This window comes from Nicotiana tabacum, chromosome 22, assembly GCF_000715075.1.
Source record: "Nicotiana tabacum cultivar K326 chromosome 22, ASM71507v2, whole genome shotgun sequence".
NCBI lineage: Eukaryota > Viridiplantae > Streptophyta > Magnoliopsida > Solanales > Solanaceae > Nicotiana > Nicotiana tabacum.
Window position 1 is genome coordinate 25,471,704 of NC_134101.1, and position 17,810 is coordinate 25,489,513.

At 38.0% G+C, this 17,810-nt stretch overlaps 1 pseudogene; it reads right to left on the reverse strand.

Moving 5' to 3' along the window:
- Positions 1–275: 275 nt before the first annotated feature.
- The window catches only part of LOC142175753 (bifunctional pinoresinol-lariciresinol reductase-like), a 37,826-nt pseudogene continuing 20,291 nt past the window's right edge, over positions 276–17,810 (reverse strand).

The window sequence follows — 17,810 nt, forward strand, 5'->3', positions numbered from 1 at the left end:
AACATATAAATTCAACTAGTGTATTTGCCTGCATGAGTCAAGCCTTAACTTTAATGATTGGGGAAAGCATTTCCTTATCCAAATCTGTGCTTCGCGCCTGCATGAAAAATTAAAATATGAGATTAAATAATCTATATCATAAATTCTAATAATAGAAAATATTTTATTAATAGCGAAAACAAAGATAATTTTTTTACAAAGCCAATTAGAACCAAGAATTCTTTTTTTACAAAGCCAATTAGAACCAAGAATTACAACACATGATGCTTATAGACTTAGACGTGACGCTTCATGTAGTCTTGGGCTGTAGTGTAGTTAACCTCTGGATAGAGTTTGGATGCCCCTTCTCCTCCTCCTCCTATTTCAAAATTAACAAGGTATCCTTCATTGCAAACGTGATAATAGTGACACATTCCAACTTGTTCTGCATATTCAAGCTCTGTTTTTTATGGAACCGAAACAAAGAGAGGAAATTACGTTAGTAATCAAGTTGAAGGCATCAATACACATTTTTTTAAAAGTAAATGTTAATTATAGTTGTTGATGCTCGACTTGTATTGTCATGAAGTATGTGCTTTTTGTCGCACCACCTTTGTACCTCCCAAAAGATACGTATTATGCATTATTATGGGTTAAAGAGTTTTTCTAATTAAAGTGACAAATTTGAGTAGGGATTATTTTATTTACAGAGTCGGCACTTGGAATTGATTTTTTGGGTGTTTCAAGTCACCTTTTATTTGAATCCCTAGTCAAAGGAAGGTTTGACTTTATTATTATTGGTTTGCGAAAATAAAGTTCGGGTAAGGAATTCTATTGACCGAGGAGAAGGTGTAAGGCATTCCCCAAGTTTCTTGGTTCTAGCACGGTCGCATTATTGACTACATTTGGCTTAAATTAATTTTGGATAAACTGTGATTTATTGGTTTTCATGCTTTATCTATCCGCTTTTAATTATTAAAATATGAAATTATTTTTGAAACGAATCACGTGTGTGAATCCGTTTTATTTATTGTGCCAAAATCATGTCACGCGTACGTGTACACAATTAATAATATTTTATTATATTAAGATTGTTTTGACCAAAGTTGCGCGAGCACATACTTCGATTTTAATTTTGAAAATTATAATTATGCCATCGCGATAAACTAATTAAAAGCGCGCCTAATGCACTCTAACGATGTTCATTATTCTTCCTAAACTTTGAGATTATTGTGAAGTCATGAATTATGAAATTACTTGTGGAAAAAGTGTATGATTTTAGATATTTGAATAAATAAACTATCATATACCAATACCCTATAGCCCAACAATTGAAGCCCAAACTTATTATGGTCCAAATCTTCCCAACTTTAAAGCAAGTTTGAATACCATATTTTCAGAAACATAATTAAGCATATAGCTTTTAAGGACTACTTTACATTATTATTTATAAAAGTTAGGCAAATAAATAAAATCACATGAAATAAGATAAAAAGAACAGAGGAAAGAATAAACCTTTAATGCAAAATTTCAAATTAAATGAGTCTTCAAGAACATGTACAATAACTTAGACGAACGCCGAACAAGCATAAGCGAAGAAGAACATCAAAGTTAGTGAACTGAGCTGCAACGGAATTCTCGACCACGACTATTGACTCCACTATTTGGCGTGTGAAAAGGGATGTTTTGAAGTATTTTTTGTTGGGTTTTGGGTGATGAATTGCTGGATTTTTCGAAAAAAAGATGAAGTAAGACTAAAACGAGTAGAAATTCCCTTAGCGTAGAAGAATAAAAACAATTTCTCTCAATTCCCTCCTCTCTTCCTTTTTCTTCTCTTTCTCTCTCTCTTTTCTCCTCACATTTCTCTTCTATTTATAGAAAAAATGTCGAAATTTTTTCGGATTTCTATTTTATTTTTTTTAATATTTCTTTAATTAAAAAGAATTTCCTCTTCCCATTTTTCTTCTTTTTATAAAAAAAATAATTCTCACTTTCCTTTACTTTTATTATTTTAATTTTTTACTTTTTTTACTTTTATTTTTTTATTTTCCACTTATTTTGCCTTTTTTTTAAAAACATTTCCACTTATTTTACTTTTTTGTTTTAATTTCCACTTTCCTTTAATTTTTTTTTAATTTCCACTTTCCTTTACTTTCTTTTTTTTAATTTTCACCTACATTTAATTTTATTTTTTAATTTCAACTTTCTTTTACTTTTTATTTTTTAAATTTTCACATTCTTTCACATTTATTTTTTTAATTTTCCACTTTCTTTTACTTTTATTTTTTTAATTTTCCACTTTCTTTTACTTAGTTAAAAAAATAATTTTCACCTACTTTTACTTTTACTTTTTAATTTCATACTTCTACTTTTCCTATTTTTTATTCTCATCCGAAATTTTAAAAATATTTAATTTATTTACGATTTTTTTATTTTTATTTTATTTTAAAATAAAGATAAAAATGATATAAATAGTAATAACTGATCTTTTAAATTATTTTTAATTTTTACCCTATATATATAAAAAAAAGTGTAACAAATCTAAAAAATATAGTATTAAATTTCTAAAAATATTTACATAGTATAATGTGATAAAAATTCAAATATAGTAAATAATTAGTTGCTCACAGCTGCCCCTCTTTTCTTGGAAACATGAAAAGTTTTCAGGCAAAGACTAGGTGAGCCATGTGACTAATTTTTGACCAAACCGTTATTCAAAAGGAAAAGAAATAAAAGATAGGGTGCAACCGAGTTCTGAATTTGGACAGCCTACATATCCCGGGTTATAGGGGAATCAGGTCACGTGTAGTTCAAGGAGAATGGTGGAATGATGAGTTGAGGAGTCGAGTAAGGTTCCGTCGAGGCTCCAGTCCGCGGTCCTGCTATTATATCAAAATAAAAAAGAAACTAAACAAGCCTATCAGCTATGAGTTACAAGATTCCTATCTATGAGTCTTCTGAAACTTGATCTTGAGTCTTGACTGGTTCTTCATGCAGACTCTAATCTAAACCTTGATGCTCGCTAGCTGTAGGTGCTAGTTCATTGTTCTATAGCTTCTTCTAATCAAAACGAGAATCTAATGCTAGTGGCTTCAGTCATGTCTTGAGCATTCCACATCTTTTTAGCTGCTTTTGCATTTTGGATTCACCTATTTTTTCTTTTCTTTTATTCTGAATTGAGACTTCTTGTTTTGGTCATCTCAAACCCTGTGCCTCAAGTTAAAACCTACTCAGACACCAAAACAAATAAATAAACGAAATTTTTCTGCCCCAGTTTGTACTAGAAATATTTTGTGAGATATTGTAACAAAATTCTAAACTACTTATTTATTAAAAGCAATAAAAGGTCGGGAATGTTGTACGCCGAAAACATCAGAGACTAGAAAATGGAGACCCTAGGTCTAAAATGAAAGAAACTAGGGAGTGAAGACCCTATGTTGGAAAAGCGACTAGGGATAGGTGTACCCTAATACTGATAAGGAAATGTAACCAGGGGTTGGTACACTGTATTACTGAAAAGAATGTAATCATGGGATGCCGTCCTATATTACAGAAAAGAAATGTAACCAGGAGTTGGTGCCCTGTATTACTGAAATGAAAATGAATCCCCTGGGCGAAAAGGTTCTACCTAGGTTAAACTACGAAAAAGCTTGGGCGAAGAATACTTCTACCCAGAATATGAGTTGGATCCCTATAGGCGAAAAGTTTTTACCTGGGTTAAGCTTCGTAAAACAACCTGAGCGAAGAATACTTCTACCAGAAACTACGAGCTGGATCCCCCTAGGCGAAAAGGTTCTACCTGGGTTAAGCTATGCAAAACAACCTGAGCGAAGAGTACTTCTACCCGGAACTATGAGCTGGATCCCCATAAGACAAAAGGTTCTACCTGGGTTAAGCTACGAAAAATAACATGAGCGAAGAGTACTTCTACCCAGAACTATGTGCTGGATCCCCCTAGACGAAAAGGTTCTTCCTGGGTTAAGCTTCGTAAAACAACCTGAGCGAAAAGTACTTCTACCCGAAACTATGAGCTGGAACCCCTAGGCGAAAAGGTTCTACCTGGGTTAAGCTACGAAAAGCAAGCATGGGCGAAGAGTACTTCTACCCAGAAATATGAGTTGGATCCCAAGCTACGTAAAATAACCTGAGCGAAGAGTACTTCTACCCAGAACTATGAGCGCGATCCCCCTAGGTGAAAAGGTTCTACCAGGGTTAAGCTACGAAAAACAAGCAAGGGCGAAGAGTACTTCTACCCAGAAATATGAGCTAGATCCCCCTAGGAGATAAAAGTTCTACCTGAGTTAAGTTACGTAATACAACCTAAGCGAAGAGTACTTCTACTCGGAACTATGAGCGGGATCCCCTTAGGCGTAAAGGTTCTACCTGGGTTAAGCTACGTAAAACAACCTAAGTGAAGAGTACTTCTACCCAGAAACTATGAGTTGGATCCCCCTAGGCGAAAATATTCTACCCGGGTTAAGCTATGAAAACCAGCCTGGGCGAAGAGTACTTCTATCTGGAACTATGAACTGGATCCCCTAGGCAAAAAGGTTCTACCTGGGTTAAGTTACGAAAAACAGCATGGGCGAAGAGTACTTCTACCCGGAACTATGAGATGGATCCCTATAGGCGAAAAGGTTCTACTCGGGTTAAGCCACGAAAAACAACCTAGGCGAAGAGTACATCTACCCGGAATTATGAGATGGATCTCCCTAGGCGAAAAGGTTCTGCCTGGGTTAAGCTACGAAATACAGCCTGGGCGAAGAGTACTTCTACCCGGAACTATGAGATGGATCCCCCTAGGCGAAAAGGTTCTACCTGGGTTAAGCTACGTAAAACAAGTCTAGGCGAAGAGTACTTCTACCCGAAAATATGAGTTGGATCCCCCGAGGCGAAAATGTTCTACCTGGGTTAAGCTACATAAAAACAACCTGAGCGAAGAGTACTTCTACCCGAAAACTATAAGCTGGATCCCCTTAGGCGAAAAGGTTATACCTGGGTTAAGCTATGAAAAATAGCCTGGGCAAAAATTACTTCTACCCGGAACTAAGGGCTGGATCCCCTAGGTAAAAAGGTTCTACCCAGGTTAAGCTAAGAAAAATATCCTGGGTGAAGAGTACTTCTACCTAGAACTGTGAATTGGATCCCCCTAGGAGAAAAAGTTCTACCTGGGTTAAGCTACGAAAAATAGCCTGGGCAAAGAGTACTTCTACCCGGAATTATGAGCTGGATCCCCCTAGGCGAAAAGGTTCTACCTGGGTTAAGCTACGAAAAACAGCCTGGGCGAAGAGTACTTCTACCCGGAACTATGAGCTGGATCCCCCTAGGCGAAAAGGTTCTACCTGGGTTAAGCTACATAAAACAACCTGAGCGAAGAGTACTTCTACCCGGAACTATGAGCTGGATCCCCCTAGGCGAAAAGGTTCTACCTGGGTTAAGCTACGAAAATGGTATGAGCAGTAGTGATGCATGCTAAAAATAAAGAAAAGTGGAGATTTTGAGGAAACTTAACTTTGGTGACATTCGTCCTTTAGGAATCGCCATTCTGCACTACTTTGTTCCTACTGCAAACAAAGAAAAAACATGAGCGTTCAAAGTGGTGGTCAGTTTGTGGCCTTGATGCCCTTACCGAGGTTGGGTGCCTTTTCAAAGTATCTGTTCGCTTCAAACAAGAGCCCTGTAATCGGTCTTACCATCCTTTCTTTGCCTTTATTTTGGCACGAAGTTATACCGAAAGGGATTCAAAGAAAAACAACAATGGAATGGAGAATGAGTTTAAACAAGAGGTGTCCTTTTCGGGGAACAGAAATTAAAGAAGGACTTATCTAGGAGTACAAGCGGACTTCAATGAACATAACATGCCTTTTAGACTGGATGCCTGATCTGTGTAAATCGTTCGGCTCTCAGCAATTCATCACAACTTTTCCCTCGAAACCGAGAAACCTTGCCCAGGACTGTGTCGATGCCAATGGATGTGAAGATCCTCTTTTCGATCAGTAGTGCTTTTTGCGGGTTTTCACCAGCTGACCTCCCTCATTTCTCTTCTCACCATCGCCTAATAGTGCCCTTTGCAGGTTTTCACTAACATGACTCTCTCATTTTTATTTTCTCTGCTCCTCTTCGCCTTACGGTGCCCGTAAGGATTTTCACCAATAAGACTCTCTTATTTCATTTCTCTCATTTGGTTGTATCAGTTCCAAGTAACTGTATCCTCCAATTCTTGAACATTCTCGTTGATTGATCGGAAGGACTTGAAAAGGATTTGGATTGAATTACAACTTTGGAACCTTTCAAGCAAAACCATCGTCGAACCAATTGTAACATCTGTCCCAGTTTTAATTTTTTCTTTTGAGAATGTGGATTTTTATTTTGGTGTGACTGAACCCTAGAGAGAGGCTGCCTACGTATAATTTCGGAATCAAGTCGAACGTAGTTCAATGAACATGAACTTGTTTGGATTTTTGTATTGTTTTTCTTCTGTTTTGTTTTCTTTTGCTTTTGCTTTTAATAATAACTTCCAAGTTCCAAAGAGGGTAATCAAAAAAAGGGAAATCGGCTCAAAGGGTTTGCATAAGGTTGATAGTACTTGGATAGTGAAAAAGAAAGTCTTCTTCATCCCAACCATAGAATATTAATGTTATATAAAGGATCAAACATAGTACCTTTTGACTGCACCTGCGTTGACAGTTGTTTGAGGGATATTTCCTTCGATGTTTCTCAAGTACAACACTCTCTTTTGGCAGTATTCCCGTTATATTGTATGGAACTTTCCAATCCGGAGCCAATTTTCCTTTGGCTTCTTCATGATGCGGGAGGATACGTCTTAGGACGACTTTTCCCACTTTGAACTTTATGGGTCGCACTTTCTTGTTGTAGGCATGGGCCATTCTTTGTTGGTACAACTGCCCGTGGCAAACTGTGGCCATCCGTTTTTCATCAATCATAGTCAATTATTCCAAACCGGTTCTTGACCCAATCTTTATCCTCAATCTCGGCTTCAACAATGATCCGAAGAGAGGGAATTTCAACTTCTTCCGATTTTATTTGGACTTGGCTTAGGCCTATTGTTCCAATTCTTTGTTTATTTTCTCACAAGCCTTATCTTCAATACATTCTTCTTCTTGATTCATTATTTCGAGGTCTGACAACATTTTAGGATCTTGGCATGAAGTCCGCGAGCATGTCATGTTATTAAAATCTGCATTAATAGAACTGAAAAGAGAATAAGAAAGGTGACAAGATTAAGAAAAGAGACATTCCTCGACAATGAAATATTAATTTCATTTAATTGATTTTTTTTTTGATTTTTTTTTTTTTGAATTTTAAAGATAGAAGGGCTTACATCGGAAAGTAATACAGTAAAGTAAAACATCCGGATTATACCCTGAAATAATCCGGACGCAGAAAGGATAGCAAGACTGGCTACCGAGACTCCCGTCTAATAGGGGACTTTCAGGCTTGGAGACTGTTTTTTGGCTTTTCTTCTGTCTCGGCAATGGCCTTCAGTGCCGGATCAAATTCCTTATCTTCACAGATCATTCCAACTACTGGCCCATTGGTGTGAGTAGGAATAGGATTGTTTATCATATTAGGGGCCTCTTCATCCCTAAGCACTATTGCCTTGACCTCGATGAGGTCTTCCACTGCTCTCTTAAGAGTCCAACAGTCTTCCGTATCATGTCCTACTGCTCCAGAGTAGTATTCACATCTAGCATTATCCCGGTGCGAGGGAGACTCGAGGCTTGGCTGTTTGGGGCCACTGGTTGCAGCAGACCTAGCCTGACTAGCTTTTGGAACAAGCTCGAGTATGATTCACCAATAGAGGTGAACTAATTTTTTCTGAAAGGTTCTCTTGGGCGAGGAGTGTATTGGGGATCATTTGGTTGGGGGATTATATAGAGCTTGGAAAGAATGGGCATTTCTGAAAAGTGGATCTCGGTTTTGTGTATAATGTAGTGGTCGCGTGTAAGGTTGCGCGTTCATCACCGCATAGGGAGGTGGTGCAACGGCCTGTGATGCGGCCTTAAAGGAAGCATAACTCAAGATTCGACACGTTATTTAAACTATTTTCGATCATCTCCCCAATTTTGATAGCCTCGGTGAATGGATTACTCATAGCGGGAAGTAGTCTGCCTCTTGGGCCTGTTGGAAGACCGTAACTATTTCTGCTTCATCCATTTGAGCCTTTACCCTGGCGGCTTGTTCGCGCCATTTGACAGTATATTCACAGAAACTTTTCGCCGTCTTCTTTGTCACACTCGACACAAAGTTCACTTTTTGGATTTTTCACACTTGCTTTCTTTTTTTTTTGCCTTTTTGTTTTCTTTGTTATTTTGTCACTCTTTTTTTTCCACTCAATTTATTGAATGGATATGATCGAATCCGATAGGGATTGCCCACGTATCATGATGTCGTATGAATCAGATCTTGCGTAGTTCGGGAAGATTAGGAATAAAGTAAATAAACTAACTCTTTTTTTTAAATTTTGGATTTATTTTAATTTTCGAAAGAAAGACTAATAAGAAGAAAGAAAATATTTTTGGTTTTCGCTTCTTTTTTTTTTTGGAACTTTGATTTTTTTTTCTTTTTTCGGAAAGACTTCTAGAGAAGATAAAGAAAAATATATTTTTGGATTTTGATTTGATTTTCTTTTCGAATGAAAGACTTATAAAAAGAAAGATTTTTTTTATTTGGGATTTTCTAAGGAAACACTTCTAAAGAAGGGATTAAAGGACAATATGTTTGGATTTGTTTTAAAACAATTTGGGCTGGAACCGATAAGGTTTGCCTACGTATCTCACATCCGGTGAGAATCAGACCCGAGTAGTACGGTCAAACCGACTATGTTCCCTTTTAATTTTTATGAAAATTAATCTTTACACCCTTTAGTAAAAAAGATTATTTGTACTAAACTAGGAGAATGTTTTTTTTATTTTATTTTATTTTTTATTTTTTCGCTCAACTAATTTTCTAAAGTCGGTCAACACTACAAGCAAGCCTTCCAAATGACGTAGCAAGTAGCACATAAGTGGACATGATGGTCTCAAAGAGGATACATGTCTTATACGGACCAAGCCCATGTGCCGAATTTCGCTAAGTCAAATGCATGGGATGAAAATAAAGCGAACCTACCAGGGATATCAGGCATGAGGTTTGTTCTTCTAGGTTTAAATCATGGTGGAGAAGGTACCTAGAATTGCTTACTCGAGCGGACAACTTGAGCCGGGGAGAGTCAGCGTACCGGTAGCATTGCTTTCCGGCTTAGCTGATTGCGCTCCCCGCCTAAACTATGTGTGACTAAAAATCATTCATCGGGTGGCAAACACCTCGGGTATCTCAAAGAAAGGGGGCTATGTCAAGCAAATGCCCAATTTTAATTTCAAGAAGACTCAGAGGGGTGCATGAGAAAATAATTTATATGTACATTTCAACAATATCAAAGCTGTAAAAAGCGGACAAGTAGCATATTAGCCCAAAATAAATCACGGAATATACAAAAATTAATAAAGCCAAATAAAGTCAATGCACAAGATCGAATGCTCGTGGTTCCCCAGCGGAGTCGCCAGAGCTGTCACACCCCTTTTATACACCCCAAAACGATATGTATTATGGATTATTATGGGTTAAAGAGTTCTTCCAATTAAAGTGGGTTTTGGGTGATGAATTACTGGATTTTTCGAAAGAAAGACGAAGAAAGAATGACACAAGTAGAAATTCCCTTAGCGTAGAAGAAGAAAAATAATTTCTCTCAATTCCCTCCTCCCTTCTTTTTTTCTCTTTCTTCCCCTCTTTTCTCCTCACATTTCTCTTCTATTTATAGAAAAAAATCGGAATGTTTTTAGATTTTTATTTTAATTTTTAATTTTTTTTTAATTAAAAAGAATTTTCACTTCTCACTTTTCTTCTTTTTATAAAAAAATAATTCCCACTTTCCTTTACTTTTATTTTTTTAATTTTCCTATTTTTTTACTTTTCTTTTTTTATTTTTCACTTATTTTACTTTTCTATTTTTTTTAATTTCCACTTATTTTACTTTTCTTTTTTTTTTTTTAATTTTCACTTTCTTTTACTTTTTTTTTAATTTTCACCTACCTTTACTTTTATTTTTTAATTTCAACTTTCTTTTACTTTTCATTTTTTAAATTTTCACATTCTTTTACTTTTATTTTTTAATTTTCCACTTTCTTTTACTTTTATTTTTTTAATTTTCCACTTTATTTTACTTTTTAAAAAAAAAAAATTTCACCTACTTTTACTTTTACTTTTACTTTTTAATTCCACACTTCTACTTTTCCTATTCTTTATTCCCATCCAAAATGTAAAATCTTTTTAATTGTTTTTCGTTTGTTTTAATTTATTTTATTTAAAAATAAAGATAAAAATAAAAATAATAGTAATAGTAATAATTGACCTTTGAAATTATTTTTAATTTTTACCCTATATATATAAAAAAGTGTAACAAGGCTAAAAATATATTTTAAATTTCTAAAAATATTTACATAGTAGAAGGTGATAAAAATTCAAATATAGTCAAAAATTAGGTGCTCACGCTTTTGATAAATGGGGAATTAACAACTTATAGTACTTTTCAGTGTAGTTCAAAGATTTATATCTTAATAATAGAAAATAAATAACATAGTTCGATTTAATTTTGGTTCTTACCCTTCATAGGAGCCAAAAATTCTTCTTTGGAAAGAGTTGATTTTTTAAGCTCCTTACTAATCGGTTTTTCCCAAATTTGAACAACCTCTCTTTGGGAAAGTATGTTTTTAGGATGCCTAAGATAAACTGTCTTATTGAGTGTCCTTGAATCATCTATGCTCTTTATGGTATATGTTGCAAGTTTTTATTTTTTTTGCTTTCTCTCTCTCTCTCTCTCTCTCTCTCTCTCTCTCTCTCTCTCTCTCTCTCTATATATATATATATATATATATATATATATATATATATATATATATATATATATATACGGTCATTTTGAGTATTACAACTTCGTTTCCCCATTTACTGCTCAATTCGTGCTTTGCAGTTGTTATGTGACTTGCCGGGGTAATTGGTCGGGTCCGGTAAAGTTTTTTAATGAATTGGAACACTTAGTTCCAAGGTTTAAAACTTAACTGAAAATAGTTGACCGAATGTTGACTTATATGTAAACGACATCGAAATAGAGTTTTGATGATTCCAATAGCTCTGTATGGCAATTTTGGACTTAGGAGTGTGTCCTGATGTTGAATTGGAGGTCCGTAGGATATTTTAGCGTCAATTGGCGAAAGTTGAAAATTTGATGAATTTTGGAAAGTTTGACCAGGAGTGGACTTTTTGATATCGGAGTCGGATTTCGATTTCGGAAGTTGGAGTATTCCGTAATTTCAATTATGACTTATGTGTAAAAGTTGAGGTCAATCAGACTAGATTTGATAGGTTTCGGTGTCCTATGTAGAAGTTTGAAGTTTTAAAGTTCATTAGGCTTGAATCGATGTGAAATTCATATTTTTAGCATTTTTTGATGTGCTTTAAGGGCTCAATTAAGTTCGTATGATGTTTTAGGACTGGTTGGTTAATTTGGTTGAGGTCCCGGGAGCCTCGGGTGGATTTGGGATAGTTAACGGAATTTAATTTGGATATTTGTAGAATGTTTCGACATCGTTTCTTCAAGAATAAGTGGTATCACATTAATCAAATGAACTTCAAATTCCTTTTTATTGAAGTATTAGACCCGTATTGAAATTTCGGAGCCATAGAAAAAAGAATCGTCTAATTCGGATATTGTATGAGAGAGATATGCCCATTTCTGTGTAGGAAAAGATTTCCCGCCGCGAGCGTCCATGGTAGCGTGGGGCGCTATCCCTGGCGCTGAGACTTTTGGAGTTCTAGAAATGGCGTCACAGGCAGCGCCCCACGCCACCTGTGGCGCTACAGACATAAAACCCCTATAAACAGGGAGTTTTGCCATTTTTAACAAAAATAGAGTGGGGAGCTCGGTTTAGGCGATATTCACAGAGGGTTTTCACAAATTTGAACTAGGTAAGTATTCTTTATCCTAAATCATTTATATATCATGATCCCATACTTATTTACATCATGAATCCGTGAATTTAATTGAAGAAAATCAGATTTTTTGTAAAATCTTCCAAAAATGTAAAATGAAGATTTGAAAGGCAATCCGATGTCGGAATTTGATAATTTTTGTATGGTTGAACTCGTATCGGAATGGGTGTTTGGATTTCGTAATTTTTTGTCGGGTTCTGAAAAGTGGTCCCCATGTTGATATTTAGTTGACTTTTCCAAAAATGACTTAAATTAAGTCTCTGTCGAATTGTGAATAATTTCTAAAGCTCAAATTGAATTATTGGTAAATAAAGTGCTAGGTTTGGAGAAAAATTCGAAAGGCAAAGCCGTGGTTGAGCTTTGAGTGGATTTTTGGTTTGAGATAAGTGACTTGTCTAACCTTATATGGGGGAACTTTCCCTTTGGATTGGTATTGTTATGATAAATGTGATGTGTTGAAAGCCGTGTACGCGAGGTGACGAGTGTGTACACGGGCTAAATATGGAGAATTATGGCTTTAAATTGAGTAGATCTCGGTCACATATTAATTAAAGTATTTTATCTTGTTATACTCATCATCATTTGTCTACTTTTATATTTTACATTTGCCTTACCTTTTCATGCTAATTGCTTTACCTGCTTTATTAAAACTTTATTTCTTTTATTCCGTGCTCATTATTTGAAAGTTGAATTTCTTAAGCGAATTATTAAAAGTATGAATTATCTGACATTGAAATTTGGTATTGAGGCAAAATGTTAAATTATAAAATATTATTTTGTTGAGTTATTCACTCCCGAATATTTTGTTGAGATTTTTGAATACATTGTGATTGAGATGTGAGCTCCTTATTGTGGAAAATAATATTGTTGATTTATTTTTGGCAAGTTGAAATATTTGGGCAATTGAGGTGCGAATTTTGTTATATTGTGATATTGATACGCATGCGGTGGTATAAGGTCTGGGTGTTGAAACGCATGCGGTGAGATAAGGTGGCTTGATACGCGTGGCTAGTAGGGAAACTACTAGAAGCCATGCGGTGTGATAAGGTGGGCTGAAACGCAGGATGCTATTTCGAAAAAAATATTTTTTAAAAAACTAATTGTGAAGGCTCCCGCGGTGATATAAGGAAAAGAAACATTGTGAATTTATTAATGATCTGGGACTACGAGGCGGCACCTCGGGAGTGCCCTTGTTGATATTTTTCCGTTGATGTAGTTGTCTTGATTGTTTTGTTTTTTCCTAAATATGTAAATTACTGTTTTTCTTCGGTGATGTATTATTTTCCCTTATTCTGTGCATTTCACTTTTCTGTAACTTCTCGTTGTTTAAATTCTCCGTCATTTTATTATATTGTTATATCTTCTGCCTTGCTTCCTTCTTATTCTAGTAGGGCCCTGACCTGACCTCGTCACTACTCTACCGAGGTTAGGCTTGGCACTTACTGGGTACCGCTGTGGTGTACTCATACTACGCTTCTGCACATTTGTTTTGTGCAGATCCAGGTACTTTCTACCAGACCAGGTGTCACTGAGCTAGTCCGCACGCGGAGACTTTAAGGTATACCTGCCAGCTTTCACAGACCTCGGAGTCCCCCCTCTATCCTTATTATGTTATTTTCCTTATTCTCTTTAGACTCTCATGTATAGAGACACTTAGTATTTCCTTTAGAAGCTTGTGACTTATTTCTACCGAGTTTTGGGAGTTGTAACTATTTTGAATTATAGTTTTTATTTATTTATTTCATATGTTGAGGTTTGGGTTTCGGTCTTAGATTCCGTTATTCCGCATAATTGATAGGCTTACATAGTCTTAGAGACTAGGTGCCATCACGACATCCTACTGAGAGAAATTGGGATCGTGACAAGTTGGTATTAGAGCACTAGGTTCATAGGTGTTATGAGTCACAAGCAGGTTTAGTAGAGTCTCGCAGATCGGTACGGAGATGTATGTACTTATCTTCAGGAGGCTATGGAACTGTTAGGAAAAAGCTTTACTTCTTTGATTCCTTATCGTGCACATTTGTTGACTTCAAAATTCTAAACCATTATCTTTCTATTCTCTCACAGATGGTGTGGACACGCACAACTAGATCCGATGATCAGACACTCGCGCCCCTAGTTGGAGCCGCACGAGGCCAGGGTCGGGGCAGAGGCCGAGCCAGAGGCTGAGGAAGACCACGTGGTACAGCCAGAGCACTTGTACGAGTTGCTGTAGAGGAGCCACCAGTAGCTCCAGCTGGAGAGCAAGCACCAGAGACGCCTGTTACTACCCCTGCACTTCAGGAGACTCTTGTCTAGGTTTTGAGCATGTTTTGCACTCTAGTTTAGGCAGGGTTGATCCCACTAGCTCCTGCCACATCTCAGGCCGGGGGAGGAGCACAAACTCTTGCCGCCTGTACCCCAGAACCACGGGCCTAGGTTGACCATGCCCCAAAGTTTATACTAGTGCAACCAGTTGTCCCAGTTCGGCCCGATGTTGGGGCAGCAGTTTCTGAGGGGGAGCAGCTCAGGCTCAAGAGGTACAAGAAGTACCACCCTCCCACTTTCAGGGTTTGGTGCCAGAGGATGCACATGATTTTCTTGAGGAGTGCCATCATATCCTCCATACTATAGGTATTGCGGAGACTAGTGGGGTTTCTTTCACTGTATTCTAGCTTAGAGGAGCGGCCTACCAGTGGTGGCGAGCATACACGTTGGATGGTCCGACTGAGGCAGCTTCACTTGGACTCAATTGTCAGATATGTTCTCGAGGAAGTATGTTCCTCAGAGTCTCAGAGATGTATGGCGCAGAGTTTGAGAAGTTGTGCCAGGGCTCTATGACAGTATCGAAGTATACAGTCTGGTTCAGTGATTTATCTAGGCATGCACCTGCCCTAGTTTCTACTGTCAGAGAGCGTGTTTGTCAATTTATTGAGGGGCTTCACCCTAGTATCAGATTCAGTATGGCTCGAGAGCTGGAGATGGACATCGCATACCAACAGTTAGTGGCAATCGCTAGGAGATTGGAGGGTATGCGGACCCGAAAGAGAGAAGGTAGGGAAACTAAGAGGCCTCGGGATTCTGGAACGTATAACAGTTCTCGTGCCCCAGTTGCAGCCCGTCATGGTAGAGGCTATATGAGCCGTCCTATTCATTCAGCACTTCCAGCTTCCAGCAGTATTCCGGCTACTCCCAGACCTCAGGTTCCCTATTATGCACCGCCAGTGTCTACTGTACCTCCTGCATGGGGTGCTTTCAGCGGTCAGTCCATCCGATTAGGCCCAAGCCAGTCCCAGCAACCACGCCCTCCGAGGGCTTATTTTGAGTGTGGTGAAACTCGTCATATTATGAAAGATTGCCCCAGATTTAGGAGGGGTTCACCTCTATAGATTTTGAAATCCCTACCTATTCCGTGGGGCCCTTAGGATTCTCGGGCCATGATTACTGCACCAATTGCCACTCCACCTGCACAACCAGCTAGAGGTGGAGGTCGGACAGGTAGAGGTCGCCCTAGAGGGGGAGGTCAGGTCAGATATTATGCCCTTCCTGCTAGGACCAAGGTAGTTGCATCCAATTCTGTTATCACAGGTATTGTTCTGATCTATCACAGAGATGCATCATTTTTATTTGATCCAGGCTCCACTTATTCTTATGCATCATCTTATTTTGCTCCGTATTTGGGCGTATCACGTGATTCTTTGAGTTCTTCTGTTTATGTATCTACACTCATCGGTGATTCTATTATCGTTGACTACGTGTATCGGTCATGTTTGATTATTATCAGTGGTTTTGAGATTAGAGCTGATTAATTATAACTCAGTATGGTGGATTTCGATGTTATTTTGGGCATGGACTGGTTGTCGCCCTATCACGCTATCCTTGACTGTCATGCCAAAATGGTGACGTTGGCTATGCCAGGTCTACCGCGGCTAGAGTGGAGAGGTACCTTAGATTACGTTCCTAGCAGGGTTGTTTCATTTCTTAAGGCTCAACGAATGGTTGAGAAGGGGTGTGATGCGTATCTGGCCTATGTGAGAGATGCTAGTGTTGATACTCTTACCGTGGAGTCTATTCCGGTAGTAAGGGATTTTTCAGATGTATTTCTAGCGGATATTCCGGGTATGCCACCCGACAAGGATATTGACTTTGGTATTGATTTGTTACCGGGCACTCAGCCCATTTCTATTCCACCATATCGTATGGCCCCAACAGAATTGAAGGAATTAAAAGAGCAGTTACAGGAGTTGCTTGATAAGGGTTTTGTTCGGCCTAGTGTATCGCCTTGAGGTGCTCCAGTCTTGTTCGTAAAGAAGAAAGATGGTTCCATGCGTATATGTATTGATTATCGACAGTTGAAAAAGGTTACAGTGAAGAACAAGTACCCATTGCTTCGCATTAATGACCTATTTGATCAACTTCAGGGTGTTAGGGTGTTCTCTAAGATTGACTTGTGTTCAGGCTATCATCAGTTGAAGATTCGGGAGCCAGATATCCCGAAGACCTCTTTCAGGACTCGGTATGGTCAGTATGAATTCCTTGTAATTTCATTTGGGTTGACCAACGCCGCAACATTTATGTATTTGATGAACAGTGAATTTCAACTCTATCTTGATTCATTCGTCATTGTGTTTATTGACGACATTCTGGTGTACTCCTGAAGTCGAGAGGATCATGAGCAGCACCCAAGGACTATGCTTTAGACTTTGAGAGAAAAGAATGTATATGCAAAATTTTCAAAGTGTGAATTATGGCTAGATTCAGTGACATTCTTGGGTCATATAGTTTTGTGCGAGGGAATCAAGGTAGATCCGAAGAAGATTGAGGCAGTGCAGAGTTGGTCCAGACCGTCCGCAGCAACGGAGATCCGGAGTTTTCTTGGCTTGGCAGGGTATTATCGCTGATTTGTAGAGGGTTTCTCTTCTATTGTTACACATATGACTAAATTAACCCAGAAGGGTTCTCCGTTCAAGTGGACCGAGGAATGTGAGGAGAACTTTCAAAAGCTCAAGACAGATTTGACTGCAACCCCAGTATTGGTGTTGCCTACAGGTTTAGGGTCTTATACGGTGTATTATGATGCGTCGCATATTGGTATCGGTGAAGTGTTGATGCAAGACGATAGGGTAATTGTATATACGTCCAGACAGTTAAAGGTACATGAGAAGAATTATTCGGTCCACGACCTTAAGTTAGCGGCTATTGTTCATGCCTTGAAGATCTGGCGGCACTATTTATATAGTGTCCCTTGTGAGGTCTACACCGATCATCGGAGTATACAACATCTATTTAAATAGAAGGAGCTTAACTTGCGGCAGCGGAGGTGGTTGGAGTTGCTTAAAGATTATGATATCACCATTTTATATCATCCCGGAAAGGCAAATCTGGTGGTTGATGCCTTGAGTCGCAAGGAAGAGAGTTTGGGCAGCTTAGCATATCTACCAGTAGTAGAGGATCCTTTAGCCTTGGATGTTAAGGCCTTGGCCAACCAGTTAGTTAGATTGGATGTTTTCGAGCCGAGCTGAGTTTTGGCCTACGTCATTTCTCAGTCTTCTCTTTATGACCGCATCAGGAAGCGTCAGTATGATGACCCCCATCTGCTTGTCCTCAAGGATATGGTTCAGCACGGCGATGCCAAGGAAGTCATTATTGAAGATTACTGTCTATTACGGATGCAGGGCAGACTATGTGTGCCTAATGTAGATGGTTTACGTGAGTTGATTCTCTAAGAGGCTCACAGTTCTCGGTACTATATTCATCTAGGTGCCACGAAGATGTATCAGATTTGAGGAAGCACTATTGGTGGA